The 16,691-nt window shown below is 42.5% G+C and overlaps 1 protein-coding gene across 3 annotated transcripts in view; it reads right to left on the reverse strand.

Moving 5' to 3' along the window:
- ALK (ALK receptor tyrosine kinase) overlaps positions 1-16,691 on the reverse strand; it is a 792,617-nt gene that overhangs the window by 299,393 nt on the left and 476,533 nt on the right. The window contains exon 1 of one of the 3 annotated variants that reach the window (XM_033937962.1): positions 10,624-10,698. The exons of the other annotated variants lie outside the window; for them this stretch is intronic. The gene's annotated coding sequence lies outside the window, so the exon portion shown is untranslated. Of the gene's footprint in view, positions 1-10,623; positions 10,699-16,691 lie in introns of those variants that run through there. 3 annotated transcript variants of the gene reach the window in all.

The raw sequence follows: 16,691 nt of genomic DNA on the forward strand, positions 1-16,691 counted from the left end.
ACAATGTAGGCGGCCTGTCTCGGGATGTTTTTGGTTTTTTTTAAAAAAAAAAACATGTGTCCCGATTAGCGGTTAGACAGCGGTAGACCGCCTAAAATCAGGACACCATTTATAGAATTTGCCCTACAGTGCTTAGCGCATGTCAATCTTAAGTTAGGCACTGTTTATGGCAGTGTCTCCAAACATTTTTAGCTCTGGTACACCATAATTGAAATTATAAAACTGCAAAACTAACAAAAAGTAAATTTGAGAGTTATTTATTTACAGTTTTTTTAAACGTGTATGGGTAATTGTAACAACGGTGAAAATAGAATTGCTAAACAATGCGATAGATGGGCATGTTTTTGAGTGCAAATTAGCTCAAAAGTGGCTTGATAGACAAGCAAGCACATATTTCATCATCCACCATCTGCAGTTGTTCTTTTTTAAAAAAATTTAATTTCTGTCAGAGCTGAAAATCCAAATTCGCAAATATAAGGCGATTCAAACGGTAGCAAAGCCTTCATTGCTTTGCTGCTCAAGTTAGGATAACTACTGTCTAAAAAATAAAATTACTTGCCATTAGTTTTCAAGGACCAATCATGTCAAAGAATGATGTTTGTCTGGGCAGTTGTATCCTTATGCACACAGACGCTCATAACATTGACAGACTCTTGCGTACGTGATGTACATGTCATCTATTCTAGTGTATATTTATGAAGGGAATTTTTAAAAATAAAGAAAAATTCTGTAATCTCTTTGGGGCACACCACTGTGCCGGGGCACACAGTTGAGACACTAGTTTATAGAAACAAGCCTAGTTGCACCTAAAGTGGACTTAACTGATAGGCATCTGAATCTTAGGCGCATCCTATTTATGCTGGTGTTTTCCTTGCCTTAACACCGGTGCCTAAGTCCACAACAGGCTTCTATATGCAAAGCATGCCCATGATCCATTTCTAATCGCGTCTGATTTTTGGTAGTTGCCTAGGACTAGGCATCTACCTAAAAAGCATTAGGTGCCTACCGCCCAATTAATTTTAATTTAAGCCACGCATTTGGTGATAATTGCTCTAAAATCACACATATCAAAACTGTATATTCAATACATTACTCACACTCACTTTCTCTGTGAAATCTGAACATATTTTTATTAGGACAAAAAATTGAATGGAGCAACATGGTTATGACCACAAGAGGATGCAAGAGAGTCAAAAGCAGACACTTGGAAGTTTTGACACTTTCAGTAAATTAATTTTCTTGGAACACACTACAGTTCCACATCAGTAATTATAATACGGCTCTTGTTGATTGCTGTGTGCCACAGCGATTAGAATAATTACTCTAATGCTACCAAGAAGCATGGACTCATGAAGTGAGAAGGAGAATAGCTTTGACAGAATACTCAATTTTTGCCTCAGTGTAAACTGATCTTACAAGAGGAACCTGCCAAGTAAAAGAGGGGTTGTAAACCTTTCTAAAGGGAATAAGAGACAGGTTGTAAACTTGTTTTAAGAGAGCAGGAGCTAAGTATATGCTGGGTGACCAACTGGCTCGGGCACTTTTCAGGACAGGTCCCACATTCCTGGAAAATGGTTCTGATATCCATAATCAAGGCAGAGCTATAAGCCTAGGCAGGGCCAGCCCTAGGCAAACCTTCAGCTGTGCAGCCCCCTACCTCTGTTGTTGAACCTTAAGATGTGCCACCTCCAAAGCTGAGCATCTCTCCTTCCTTTCTCTACCCCACCTCCACCGCAGATGACCAGCATTACCCCTTCTGCTCTAGCCCCGTTCCAGTTGGCTAGCTTCTCATCTCCTCCACTCCCATGCCACATTCAGCATCTCCATCTTTCCCTTCTCACTGCTGGACTTGCCACTGATGCCCCCTCCCCGAGGCACTGAGCTTCTTTAATCTTCTAAATGGCCTGGGAGGAAGAACTGGATGTAGCGAGAGAAGTAGCAGAAAGCTCTGGTGTGCTGGATCTGTGCTGCTGCTCCCAAATTTCTGCTGCCCTTGGCAATTGCCTAGTGAATTGGCTGGCACTGACGTGGTGGAGTAAAATCTGCCTGAATCTGTCTGTTTTGAAATAATCAAAGTCAGCAGGTGACCCTGTTTTTAATGTTAAAAAATATTTTAAAAAAATCTTTTTCATAGTTATTTATTGTGGATGTACTAAAAATCTGATTTGTTGGCTTGGTTGTGGTTTGGTATGCACAGTGGTATGTGTTGTTTTTAAAGAGGTCTTGACTACAATCTCGGTTAGGTGGATAATTTTTTCTAAGTCATATAAACCAGAACATTCAAGATAATGAAGGGAATAGATTTAGTAGATAAAGGCAGGTTGTTTACCCTCTCCAAGGTAGAGGGAACGAGAGGGCACTCTCTAAAGTTTAAAAGGGGATAGATTTCAGACAAATGTAAGGAAGTTCTTCACCCAGAGAGTGGTAGAAAATTGGAACGCTCCTCCGGAGGCTGTTATAAGGGAAAACACCCTCCAGGGATTCAAGACAAAGTTAGACAAGTTCCTGCTGAACTAGAACGTACACAGGTAAGGCTAGTCTCAATTAGGGCAATGGTCTTTGACCTAAGTGCTGCCGCGGGAGCAAACTGCTGGCCACATGCTAATGTTCCCATTAGCATGAAGCCATTAAAAAAATTGCCACATGACTGCCTATGGGGAAATTCTATAAATGGCACCTAAAAGTTAGTGCGAGTAGTGTGGGTGCCAAGTGTGCTTTATAGAACTGCGCTTAATGGCGCCTAAAGTGGGCTTAGGCATTGGTCCTAACTTTAGGTGCACCCTATTTATGTCAGGGTTTTCTTGGCCTAAATAAGTGCATCTATGACCAAAACAGACGCCTGCAAGAAAAACAACCCCCCCTAACCGCGTCTTGGACTAGGTGCCTACCCAGTGGCATAGTGGAGGTGGTGCCCCTCTCCCACCCACTTCCCCACCCTCCCTGCCGCGTGCACCTCTTCCCCATCCCTTTTTACCTTCGGTACGAGCAGCCACAAATTTGCTGCTCATTTCCTAGGCGCGGGTCCCAGAATTGATGTCAGAGAGTGCCGAAGCCGACACGAATAGCAAGTTCGTGGCTGCTCGCACTGAAGTTAAAAACGTACCGGGATGGAAGGGGCTCGCACATGGCAGGGGAGGAGTGGAAGAGGCCTTTAGGCCTTTTACCCAGGGCTGTGGATTCGGAGTCGGAGGAAGTTTCGGGTACCTGGAGTCGGAGTCAGAAGTACAAAAAACTGAGGAGTCGGAGTCGGAACATTTATCTACCGACTCCATTTTTGAACTTGACATACCAATCACGAGCGATTCTTTCAGCTATAGCACCCACTATATACACAGCACAAATGTTGCGAGCAGCTTCTGCGGCCTTAGAAACTTGATTAAAAGCAAAAAGAAGGTGGTGTCGAAAATGCTCATTTCTCTCAACTTGACATTCCATTTTAACGATCTGAAAATTAACCAGTGCTGTGGAGTCGGAGTCGGAGGAAATTTTGGGTACCTGGAGTCGGAGTCTGAAGTACAAAAAACTGAGGAGTCAGAGTCGGAACATTTATCTACCGACTCCACAGCCCTGCTTTTACCTTCACAAAGAGGAAAACATGTTCAGCATTTTCGGCTGCTTTTGAAGCGATATAGACTCTAGGCCAGGGGTGTCAAAGTCCCTCCTCGAGGGCCGCAATCCAGGATTTCCCCAATGAATATGCATGAGATCCATTTGCATACAATGGGAGGCAGTGCATGCAAATAGATCTCATGCATATTCATTGGGGAAATCCTGAAAACCCAACTGGATTGCGGCCCTCGAGGAGGGACTTTGACACCCCTGCTCTAGGCTCTCTTAAAGGCAGACCATCTAATATTTCCTTCAGCAGCAAAGACTACGCCGAGTTTGACTCCAGCCCTGTTTTGGAAGTATGTGGCAATTGAAATAATATACTCACGTCTCATAAAATGATGCCTACAATTTTTGTAAACCAAGAGCTTTCTCCCCCTTGTGAGCATAATCGAATTCAATGCAAAGTAAGAAAGTGAGCACTGGTAAATTATTTCAGAATTGTATTACATTTGTACTGCACTGTCAAGGCCCACAGAGATTCCTCCAGCACTATAAGGGAGAATGATGGTTGTTACATGGTCAAAAAAAAAAAAAATCCAATATGTTTTAATACCTAAATTGGCTATAAAAGAATAATTTAGCCAGACTGCCATTTCTACATTTCATCATTTTTACAGTAAGCAAGGCTGTAAAGAAAAAAGTACCCTGAGGTTTTTTGACCCAAAAATATGAGTATCTCTGCCTTTTTCTACAGAGTTTCAAACTGAGAGGACTATTTTCTTAGCTATGTCATCTTGAGATTAATTTGGTGGCTGTCCTATGGCAAATTCAGCAGTCAGAAAACAGCAACTAAAAACAAACTTGTAATATTTCTGTCACACTTATATGGTAAATCTGTCTGCAACAAACGCCGACTACCTTATGAAATTCAGTTACTACTTATATGAAGGATGGAAAGAGGATTTGGGATCTAACTCATGCCTTTTTCGATGGCAGATCAAGTACATTGAAGTAATGGCTTATCAAGCACATTGACGTATTTGCCTGTCAGTGGAGGACTTATGATCTAGCGTTGGCTCTTCCTCTAGCGTCGCTTCCTAGGCAAGGGTCCAGGAAGTGACGGAGGAAGAGCCGATGCTGGTGCGAGCAGCAGATTGGGGGTTGCTGCTCGTACCTGGAATGTTAAAGAAGTTTGGGGGAAGGGAATGGGCGTGCATGTACAATATTGGGGGGGGGGAAGGAGCGGGGGGGGTCAGAGAGGAGAACAGGTGCCAGTGCCCCATGACGGCAGACCTCTCCCCTCGCTCCCCCTTACTACGCCACTGAGTCAAATTCAGTACAGTACTGTCAGGGCCTTCAGGGGGTTGGGTGAATCCCCAGGCTACCTGCTCAGCAAATCAAATTGCAGCAAGCAAAAAGTAAACAAACAAACAAAAAAGCAGGACTGTAGAGCTGCTTCCTGAATCCCCTGAAAATCCTGACTGCATACCACACATTTCCAGAAGTGTGCACACTATTGAAAGTACACAAAACAATGGGTTAGCATATTTTTCATAAGAACATAAGAAATGCCGCTGCTGGGTCAGACCAGTGGTCCATCGTGCCCAGCAGTTTGCTCTCGCGGCAGCCCTTAGGTCAAAGACCAGTGCCCTAACTGAGTCTAGCCTTACCTGCGTACGTTCTGGTTCAGCAGGAACTTGTCTAACTTTGTCTTGAATCCCTGGAGGGTGTTTTCCCCTACAACAGCCTCCGGAAGAGCATTCCAGTTTTCTACCACTCTCTGGGTGAAGAACTTCCTTATGTTTGTCCAAAATCTATCCCCTTTTAAACTTTAGAGAGTGCCCTCTCGTTCCCTCTACCTTGGAGAGGGTAAACAACCTGTCTTTATCTACTAAGTCTATTCCCTTCACTATCTTTGAACGTTCCGTTTTTGATTTTGGATGTTTTGGGAAAAATATCCAAAAATCTAGTAGAGAAAATGGCCATTTTCAAACCAGAAAAAAAAAAAATCAAATTTTTTGTTTCAAAAAAAGGCCATTTGCTAGATGTTTTGAGCTCATTGCATCTATCTTTTAGGACTATTTTTGGAAATAAAAACATCCAAGGGGAAATTACACAAGACATTAACATGGGGTGCCAACTTTCTTAGTATACTGACTACACAGACATCGATGCAGAGCGATGGGGCACCCTAGGGGACATTGCACTGGACTACACATAAAAGGTCCCAAGTATACATCTTACCATTACCCCCATATATTATATCAGAAGCCTTCAAACACCCACCAAAAACATACTGTACCCAAAATGTACACAACAACAATATGAAGTGTCACCTAGATAAGATACTCATACGTTTTTGGTGGGATTTGGAGGGCTCACACTTTCCACCACAACTGTACTAGTTACAGTGGGATATGAGCCTGGGTCCCCTTCTCTATAGTCTACTATACTGACCACTAGGCTACTCCAGAGACCAATTTGCAGCTGTTATACAAAACATGTACTGTTTCTTTCACATTTTTGTGTGGTTGGGAGAGGGTCAGTGACCGCCGGGAAAGTAAGGGGGACTCATTCCTGGTTGTAACCTCAGCATCCTAAGGTTGCAGGTTCAAGCCCAAGCCCAGCGCTGCTCCTTGTGACCCAGGGCAAGTCACAAACACTCCATTGTCCCAAGTACATTAGTCAGATTGTGAGCCAACGGGGACAGATAGGAAGAAATACTCGAATACCTGAATATAAACCACTTAGAGGGGGCATAATCGAAAGGAACGTCTAAGTCCGTTTTCATCCAAGTCGTCCAAAGTAAAAAATAGCTTAGGACACATTTTCAAAAAAATACGCCCAAATTTTTTTTCGTTTCGAAAATCGTCTAATTATACGTCCTGCCGATCTGATCGTCCAAGCTGCTAAATTGTCCATCTTTATACCACATTTTCATCCAAGTCAAAAACGCCTAGAACAAGCCCTGAAAGTGATGGACTGAACACACAGACATGGCACCTAAATAGTGGAGTACCTTACAGGGCACTGATGTGAACTTCACAAAAAGGGTGCCATGTCTTCATCTCACTACAGCTCCCTTATAGGTCAAGGTGAGCCCCCCAAACCACCTCCAGAATCCCCTAGATCCACTTATCTACCACCCCAATAGCCCTTATGGCTGCAGGAGTCACTTATATGCTAGTAAAAAAGAGTTTTGGGGTATATAGGGAAATGCACATGTTTCAATATCAATGCAGTGATTACAGGGGCTTATGAGCATGGGTCTACCTCTCTATGGGTCCCTAACCCACCCCCAAGATGGTTTAAGCCACCTCTGTGCTGGACGAATAGGCTTTCCTATGCCAGGTGATGATGGATTGGAGGCTGAATTTTAAAGGTGTGATTACAATTTTTATGGGGTTGGGGGAGTGTCAGTGATCACTGGGGTAGTGTGTGTGTGTGTGGGGGGGTCTGTATTATGTGTTTGCAGTGCTTATCTGGTGACTTTAGGTGGGTTTTTGTGACTTAGACCATGTTTTAAATGGTCTAATTCACAATGTCCAAGTTCCGTCAATCCTGTGCTGTATAACTTTTGGTTATACATGCAGTACGACTAAGTCTACGCCGGCCCACATCCCGCCCTTGACACTCCTCCTGAAACGCCCTGTTTAGCTATGGTCGTTTAGCGGCACTATGAAGGCCTAGGTCGTTTAGAAATATGTTCAAGACCCGGTTTGATTATCGGCACTTGGACGTCTTTCGTTTATGATCATCCAAGTGCCAACTTAGGCCAGTTTTTGGACGTTTTTCTCTTTCGATTATGAGCCCTTTAGGCTTAAGTGGTCTATAAATTCTAAAATAAATAAATAAATAGACACACTGCAAGACATCCTGCATAGAAAGTGTCTTAAAAATGGATTTCGAAAATAGTAATTTGGATGTTTGGGCTAGTAAAACATCCATCTGCCTCTTTGTGCTACTTTTTGGATAAGTTCAGAACAATAGGCTTGAACAGTGTTCTCTTGCAAGGTGTTATTAATTATGCCACCCAAGGTGATATTGTAAATCACCCTTTATACCTTGTGACTAAGGTGAATGAATCAGTTTATATGGCCCTCAGAGATGCCACCAGGGATCAATATGATCATATCCCTTGGCTTTACACACCCTATCGTCATCGGGTCAATATCAAATGTGAAAATGATGTAAACATTTTTTTTCTTTCTTTTTTCTTTTTGCTTTTACTAATTTTACTCGTGTGTGTTAAACTCTCTTTGCTAATTTTAAAACAATAAATATGGCTAATGAGTTTAAGGTCGATACTTAGCTTCACCGGGATGGTTAGTAGCTGTTGGTAAGGGATACATATGCCAACATGTTTCACCCCTAAAAAGGGGGTTTCTTCAGGGCTATTATCCCTTTTGTGTTAATTTTACACGGCTGGCCACCCGATCTTAGTGAAACTTAGATCGGGTGGCCAGCCGTGTAAAATTAACACAAAAGGGATAATAGCCCTGAAGAAACCCCCTTTTTAGGGGTGAAACATGTTGGCATATGTATCCCTTACCAACAGCTACTAACCATCCTGGTGAAGCTAAGTATCGACCTTAAACTCATTAGCCATATTTATTGTTTTAAAATTAGCAAAGAGAGTTTAACACACACGAGTAAAATTAGTAAAAGCAAAAAGAAAAAAGAAAGAAAAAAAATGTTTACATCATTTTCACATTTGATATTGACCCGATGACGATAGGGTGTGTAAAGCCAAGGGATATGATCATATTGATCCCTGGTGGCATCTCTGAGGGCCATATAAACTGATTCATTCACCTTAGTCACAAGGTATAAAGGGTGATTTACAATATCACCTTGGGTGGCACTTTTTGGATAAGAACATAAACAATGCCTCCGCTGGGTCAGACCCGAGGTCCATTGTGCCCAGCAGTCCGCTCACACGGCGGACCAACAGGTCCAGAACCTGTGCAGTGATCCTCTATTTATATCCTTCTATCCCCCTTTCCAGCAGGAAATTGTTCAATCCTTTCTTAAACCCCAATACCGTACTCTGCCCTATTACATCCTCTGGAAGCGCATTCCAGGTGTCCACCACACGTTGGGTAAAGAAGAACTTTCTAGCATTTATTTTGAATCTGTCCCCTTTCAACTATTTATTTTCTGCTTATTTTCATTTGCCAGAAACATGAAACAACATAGGAAACGCTTCAAACGAGTCCACATCCCTAGTATGTACATACATATTCTAAAAATTTATGCTTGAAGGCTAATGGCTAAAACTATTTGTGCTGCATTGATCCTATAAAGGGAGGACAAACAAATAAATTATACCTAGATGTTATTAAACATTAGTTACAATGGAATGAAAGCTAATATAGAGTAACATAGCTAAGGAATATTTTTTTATTCCAGTCAATCCACTAGATAAGATCACAACAATAGAAAAACTAAATTTAAAAATACCACATTTAATTTACTTTTAATTCAATAACTGGGATTCTGCTTTAGGATGGTAAATGAACAAGGCTATAAAGTAATCAAGACGCATTCAGCTACCTTCCACCAAGGTTGTCTTGACCTAACCATTTCTGAGCAGCAGATGGACTCATTGGGTTTATATATACTATAGGTAGTACAAAAAGCAAATACAGGCGAGAGAAAAAACAAACAAATTCTCAAAGAAAACTCAATCCAAACCAAAGATAATTTAAATAAATATCTTTATAAAATAACATAATTAAATAATTAATTGTGTGCTCAGTGACGTGAACATCCAAATATGCCAGTGAGGGGCTAAAAGAGGTTCAACTGCTTACATCATTGCACCAGCCCTCCCTGCCTCCATTATGGATTCATAACTTGGAATATATATATAATAAAAGGTTACTTAGTTCAGTAGATCTTGTAAGTTCATATGAGTTCTTATGATTTCCAAGTCGGGGGTCACAAATACAGGACATTTAATGGCATTCTTGATCAACTGGCATCAAAAATCTGTGTGCTCCCAAATCTCAAAACCAAAAAAAAAAAAAAAGTGTACAATATCAATAGTCTAAAAACAAAATCCAAAACTTAAAAATACTCGGATTTGGTAGTGTGTTGTCTCTGCTCTCCACCCGCGTTATCTTCCTCTTGAAAAAGAATTTCTTGAAACATGATCTGTATCGAGGAAGCAATGTGTGGATTTATTTTTTTTACATGGGCTATGTGAATGAAGAATTTGGAGTAATTTATTATTTTTGAGTTTTTGATTTTGGTTTAGGACTGTTGATTTTGGTGATTTGGGAGCACACAGAGTTTTTGATGCCAGTTGATTAAGAATGCCATTGCACTTCCTGTAACAGTATTTGTGACCCTGGCTTGGAAATCATAAGAACTCATATGAACTTACAAGATCTACTGAGCTAAGTAATCTTTTATTATATATATTGTGACCGGGTAAGACCTGGACTGGAGTAGCCCAAGCCCTGACCTGGGTCATCCAAGCCTCAGCCGAGTGGCTGAATGAGGCATAGAGGGTAGAGGGGTGTCTGCATCAAAATAGAAAGCTCCAGTACAGGTGTTTAGTGTGAATTTTAAGATGCCTTTATTTTCTGGCTTTATATTGTAGTGCAATTCAAACATATAAACAAAAAAAACTCTCATTGGTGGTTAAACAGCCTGTTAGCCCACCATGATTATTCACTTTACAGTTCAAGAAAAAAAATATAGCACTTCAAACAGATTGCCTCTGGAGCAATTCTCAGGTTGTAATGAGCCCTCTCACCCTAAGCATGGGCTTCTTAACTGTTTGGTTACCCTTAGTTAATCAGAAGAAGTAATTCTTAATTTCTTTGTTACTTTGTTTTATGAGGCAACACCACATTATCATAAGACAGCTTTTACTTCCCCCAAACGTTATTCTGTGACCATGCCTTCAAACATGTCTAATTCCTCAGGCTCCATTTCAATATCCCCTACTAACATTTCTTCTGGCATTTCCTCATCATATTCAATATCTTCAGAAACATGATTAGAGGCTTTAGTTCTGAGATTTTTTACCTGCTTGTTTTGGGAAGTGCTGGTCCCTACCTTTTGAATCTGGGTTTGCACAGGTCTGCTTCTCCTCAAGGATTCAGGAATGCTGTAAATTTGTGGCTATCTTCTTGGCCTAGAGACCACACCTTTTTCTCTAGCATGGGGATGATTGCCCCTAGAAATACCTGGGGTTCTCTGGTGCTTTGCTAATGAGCCTGTGTAGCTTCCCTGCTGACTAACCCTGCCCTCAGCAGAGCTGATTGCAGGAGCTAATTCCTTTGTGGGTTTTGAAATCACCTGGTTGGTACATGCTGGTACTTGTAGTTCTTTGCTTTTAGCATTCCCTATACTAGAACTAGGCAAGTGTAATTGGGTCCCTTTTGGGTTGCCTTTCACTGGGGATAAATTATGCAGGGCAGTTTCCCTAACCTGCCTGCTTCTAGGAGTGGATTTAGGGATAGTTTAGAGCACTGTTCTTCAACCGCCGATCCGCAGGAAATTTTTGCCGGTCTGCGCAGGGCCGGCGATATTGACTCAATTCAATTTCCTGCCGGTCTGCGCAGGGCCGGCAAAATCAACAGCTGAAGTCTGCGCTGGGCCGGAGAGATCTTGGGGAGCCTCCGACAGTGGCTTTCTCCCCTCTCTGCAGCTCTCCTTTACTTCCCAGCACAGCGATTCACGAAGGCAACCTCGGGGCTTTTGCTGAGTCGCGGCTGCCTCTAATGATGCAACTTTCTCTTTCCTCAGAGGTGGCGCGATCCAACAAAGGACCCGAGGCTGCCTTCCTGAATCGCTGTGCTGGGAAGTAAAGAAGAGCTGCAGAGGGGAGAAAGCCACTATTGGAGTCTGGGAAGCTGCTGGTCAAGGTTAAAAAAGGGACAGCTGCTACTGGCGAGGGAGAAGAAGAGATGCTGCTGGGAGGGGAGGAGGGAAAGGAGTCTGGGAAGCTGCTCGGCAAGGGAAAAAAGGGATAGCTGCTACTGGACCTGAAGGGAAGCTGCTGGGCAAGGGAAAAAAGGGACAGCTGCTACTGGAGAGGGAGAAGAAGAGATGCTGCTGGGAGGGGAGGAGGGAAAGGAGTCTGGGAAGCTGCTGGGCAAGGGAAAAAAAGGGAATAGCTGCTATTGGACCTGAAGGGAAGCTGCTGGGCAAGGGAAAAAAAGGGACAGCTGCTACTGGACCTGAAGGGAAGCTGCTGGGCAAGGGAAAAAAAGGGACAGCTGCTACTGGACCTGAAGGGAAGCTGCTGGGCAAGGGAAAAAAAGGGACAGCTGCTACTGGACCTGAAGGGAAGCTGCTGGGCAAGGAAAAAAAAGGGACAGCTTCTACTGGAGAGGGAGAAGAAGAGATGCTGCTGGGAGGGGAGGAGGTAAAGGAGTCTGGGAAGCTGCTGGGCAAGGGAAAAAAAGGGATATCTGCTACTGGACCTGAAGGGAAGCTGCTGGGCAAGGGAAAAAAAGGGACAGCTGCTACTCGAGAGGAAGAAGGAGAGATGCTGCTGGGAGGGGAGGAAGGGAAGAGAGTTACTGCTGGACAGGAGGAGGAGGGAAGGGAGAATGAAAAAAGGAAGGAAACGGCTGGCAGGGAGATTAGAGGAGGGGAAGGGGAGAGACAGGCATGAGAAAGTAGAGAGATTGATGATAGGAAGGGGTCAGCAAAAAAATAAGCAGAGAGGGACAACAATGGTAGATCTGGTGTAGGAGAGATAAAAATGAAGAGAGCACTGAAGCTGGAATGAATCATGTAAAAAGGAGAGAGGGAGCACAGGCTGGATAGAAGGGGGAAAGGGCAAACAGTGGATGGAAGGGGCAGACGCTGGAAGAAAGAGAGTGAAAAGAAGATGAAAGCAGAAACCAGAGACGACAAAAGGTAGAAAAAAATAATTTTATTTCTATTTTGTGATTAGAATATATCTGATTTGAAATATATATCCTGCTAGAGCTGGTGTTAGCCATAACTGGGGACTGCAAAGCCCAGGCAGTGCTTCTTTAGCTTCCAGCTGGCTTAGGGCGCTTTCTGACTAGGGGGCAGTAGCCCTAGTTGCATTCCCCTAAAACTATTCCTGTCAAATGTGATTGCAGTATTCTGTTAGCATGATATTTCTGTGTAGCATTCTGTAATAATTTGGCTTGTTCCGTTTTCTTTATAGAAGCTGGGGAAGAGGGGGAGGATTAGCCATCATTCTAAAAGATACGTACAAATCCACCATCATAGCTACAAATTCCTCAGTGGACATGGAAATCCTCTCCTGCAAACTCTTGTCAGACAAATTAGAAGAGGCCTTAATCATCACGCTATTTTACATTCCTCCCAAGAAATGGCCCAAGGCCAAGGACACCCTCTTCGAATTCCTTCTCACAAACTCAACTGCTAACCCCTACAACCTACTGGCTGAAGACCTGAACATCCACTTAGAGCAGGCAGAGCAGGCTGACACCAAAGAATTACTCTCTTTTATCACTTCTCTCGACTTCCTTGTGCCACCCCCTGAAAGAACTCACCAAAAAGGACACCAACTAGATCTAGTTACCTTTTCTCCTAAAACCCAAGCCCATCCCAAAATGCTCTGGCACCAAACCACTTGGACCGACTCCCTATGGTTGGACCACTGTCTGTGCAATTTCCAATTCAACTGGCAAACCAAACGTTCCCCAGCCAAACCCCTGGAGGAAAAAAGGATTAGGAAAATGGTTGCCACCAGAGGCCTGGTAAACCCAACTGAATTCTGGTCACATTACGATATCTCACCAGACTCACATTCCCCCTCTATAGACACCTGGACCAACACAAGCACGCAGATTCTTAACAAGATGGCCCCCATCAAACTAAGAAGAACAAGAAACCAAAACCTAGATTGCTGGTTCGACGTCGAGCTAGGAGCAGTGAAACGAGAACTACGAAAACTGGAAAGACAATGGCTGAAATCTGGCGACAACATAGATAGAACAAATTGGAGACTAAAACTGAAAGAATACACAAATCTCATAACTACAAAACGCACAAACTTCTACGCAAAAAAATAGACTACCCCAACACCAACACCAAGAACCTATTTAAACTAGTTAACAATCTATATGATATACAGGCCTTTTCACGCCACACCACAGACTCCCCTCCCTCAGCAGACGCTCTGGCTGAATTCTTTAACAACAAAATCAATGTCTTAAGATCCAACCTACCACCCTTCACATCCAACCATCTGAACTATCCTGTCGCCAAACACACAAACGATCCCAGAGTAGACATGTACTGGAACAACTTCTCTATCCCTACCTGGAATCGCTTCAACAAACTCTTCTCAAAATACGTCGATTCATACTGCAGACTAGACAGCTGCCCATCAAACGTCATGAAAGCTGCTCCAGTCCCCTTCAAAGCCTCGCTATACGATTGGCTCTCCTCCCTATTACTGTCGGGTACATTTCCCGAGGAGTTAGGTCACATACTGATCACACCTATTGTAAAAAACCCCAAGGAATCCATCAAGCAGACATCCAACTACAGGCCCATCGCAAACATTCCCTTCTTTGTAAAGCTGTTGGAAGGCCTGGTAAACCAGGACTTAGTATCTTACCTGGACAAATTCAACATTCTTCACGACAACCAATCAGGCTTTCGATCCGGGTTCAGCACGGAAACGGTTATTGCCTCATTACTGGACTCCCTCCTGAGCCTATTCAGCCAAGGCTCCAATGCACTAATCCTTCAACTAGACTTAAGCAGCGCCTTTGACTTAGTCGATCACACCATCCTAATTGACTGCTTGGAGACTATTGGTCTCTCAGGCAAAGTACTAAAATGGTTCCGAGGCTTCTTGAGTAAACGAACGTACCGAGTCTATAGCGACAATATCCAATCCTCCAGCTGGGTTAACCCATGCGGTGTCCCACAGGGTTCCCCCCTATCCCCCACTCTGTTCAACATTTACCTTGCCCCACTGGCAAATCTATTGCAAAAAGCAAAAATCAAATTCTACATCTACGCCGATGATATCATCATACTCCTGCCTCTAACAAGCCTGATCCCAGAGACGAAGGTTCATCTAGCACTAATTCTAAAACAAATTGAAACATGGATGACAGAGTTCAAACTGAAGCTCAACCCCGAAAAAACTAAATTCTTCAAGGCTAGCCCAAATGACAAAATCAAAGATACTACAATAACCCTCAATGGACAGAACTTCCCTATTGTCGATACCATAAAAATCCTAGGAGTGACACTGGACCGCTATCTCACCCTAGATACGCATTCAGAGCTTTTAATCAGAAAGGGCTTCTCGACACTATGGAAACTTAGAACCATCAGAAAATACTTCGACTCAACATCATTCCGCTTACTGGTGCAATCCTCCATCCTAAACCTACTTGACTATTGCAATATTATTTATCTGGGGTTGCTCAAGAAAACCATTCAAAAACTCCGAATCATACAAAACTCAGCTGTGCGACTGATTTTCGGCCTAAAGAAATGGGACCACATAACCCCCTACTACCAAAAACTCCACTGGTTGCCCCTGGAGGCAAGAGTATTGTTCAAATTTGCTTGTCTCTGTTTCAAATCCACTCTCGGTTTGGCCTCTCTGTACCTGGTCTCCCACTTCAAACTAGACTGCTCCACCAGGCCTACACGCAGAATACGCATGTTCAGCCACCCTACAATAAAAACCTGCCGATACAAAAGATTCCTTGACAGAATGCTGGCCTTCCAAGCAAGCCTACAGAATGACTGGCTAAGCAGCACCATCATGCACTCCTCATCCTACCTCAACTTCAGAAAACTAATCAAAACCAAGCTGTTCAACCGATTCTTGACCAGTAATGCCTAAAGTCTTCACTGCTTTCCCACACTGTATGACCTACCCTTCTTTGTAAATCTCCTCGACCTATTTCCTTTTGACCAAAATCTCCCAAAGCCTTCACTACTTACCCCACACTGTATGACCTGCTCCCTATTGACTCACTTTTATTGCAAACCGTCCCTACAATGTTACCTTACTCTATACAAACAGTCATGCACTCAAAGCCTTCTTGCTTCTGTTTTTTCGCTTTATGTTCCAGCTCTTCTATTTTGCATTGCACTGAATTGTACTCAAAGACTTCATTGTTTTTTTCGCTGTATGTCCAGCTCTTCTTTATTGTAAACCGCCTCGAACTAACTTGGCTTTCGTGGTATATAAACAATAAATTATTATTATTATTATTATTATTATTATTATTATTATTATATGTGATGGGGAGGGGAGACGAGGTTTTGTTGGTCCTTGCTCTGTATTATTTGAATTTATAAAATGACAATTGTACAGAATATTGTTTCTTTTTATACTTTAATAAAATACATTCAATATAAAATCATAACTGAGGCTTGTGCGGATGGGATCAGATGGTTTGCGGGGACCGAGCTCACGGAGATGGGGCGGAAATGGGTTTTTTAAATTTTAGTCCTAGTAGTTTGCCGGTCCACAAAATAATTCTTTTATTTCTGCCGGTCCACGGGTGTAAAAAGGTTGAAAAACACTGGTTTAGAGCACTGCAGGGTTTCTTCCAGCATGACATAATATATATGTATTTTCCAAGATATAAATCCATAATGGAGACAGTGAGGGCTAGTGCAATGATGTAAGGAGTTGAACATCTTTTAGCCCCTCTCTGGCATATTTGGATATTCAGGTCACTGAGCCCACAATTAATTATGTTATTTTATATAATATTTATTTAAATTCTATTTGGTTTGGATTATATATAGATATTGCCAGGCCTTAAGTCATTACATGCTTTTATTAGATGCGCTTCAAAAAATACAAAACCCACAAAGAAAAAAATACAAGGTCCAAAAATATTCTTTCGAACAAATATATAAGATGAATTGAGAAGAGACTTTTGGCAACTCAGAAACTTTCCTGTGTCAGAAACTTATTAGATAATGATAAAACCTTTGTAAATTTTGGTTAAAGAAATTTGCTTTTTGGAGAAAGTTATTAAATTGTGGGAGGGAATTAGATTAGAGCATTACCAATTATCTTTTATTTTACGTTTTCAATTTGCCATTTGCTGCTGGTAACTTACCTTAGACTTCTTGCAATGCCGTGGTTCCCAAGGAAGGGGGGTTTTGTCCGCCTGAAACGG

The sequence above is a fragment of the Geotrypetes seraphini genome, chromosome 3, assembly GCF_902459505.1.
Source record: "Geotrypetes seraphini chromosome 3, aGeoSer1.1, whole genome shotgun sequence".
Classification (NCBI taxonomy): domain Eukaryota; kingdom Metazoa; phylum Chordata; class Amphibia; order Gymnophiona; family Dermophiidae; genus Geotrypetes; species Geotrypetes seraphini.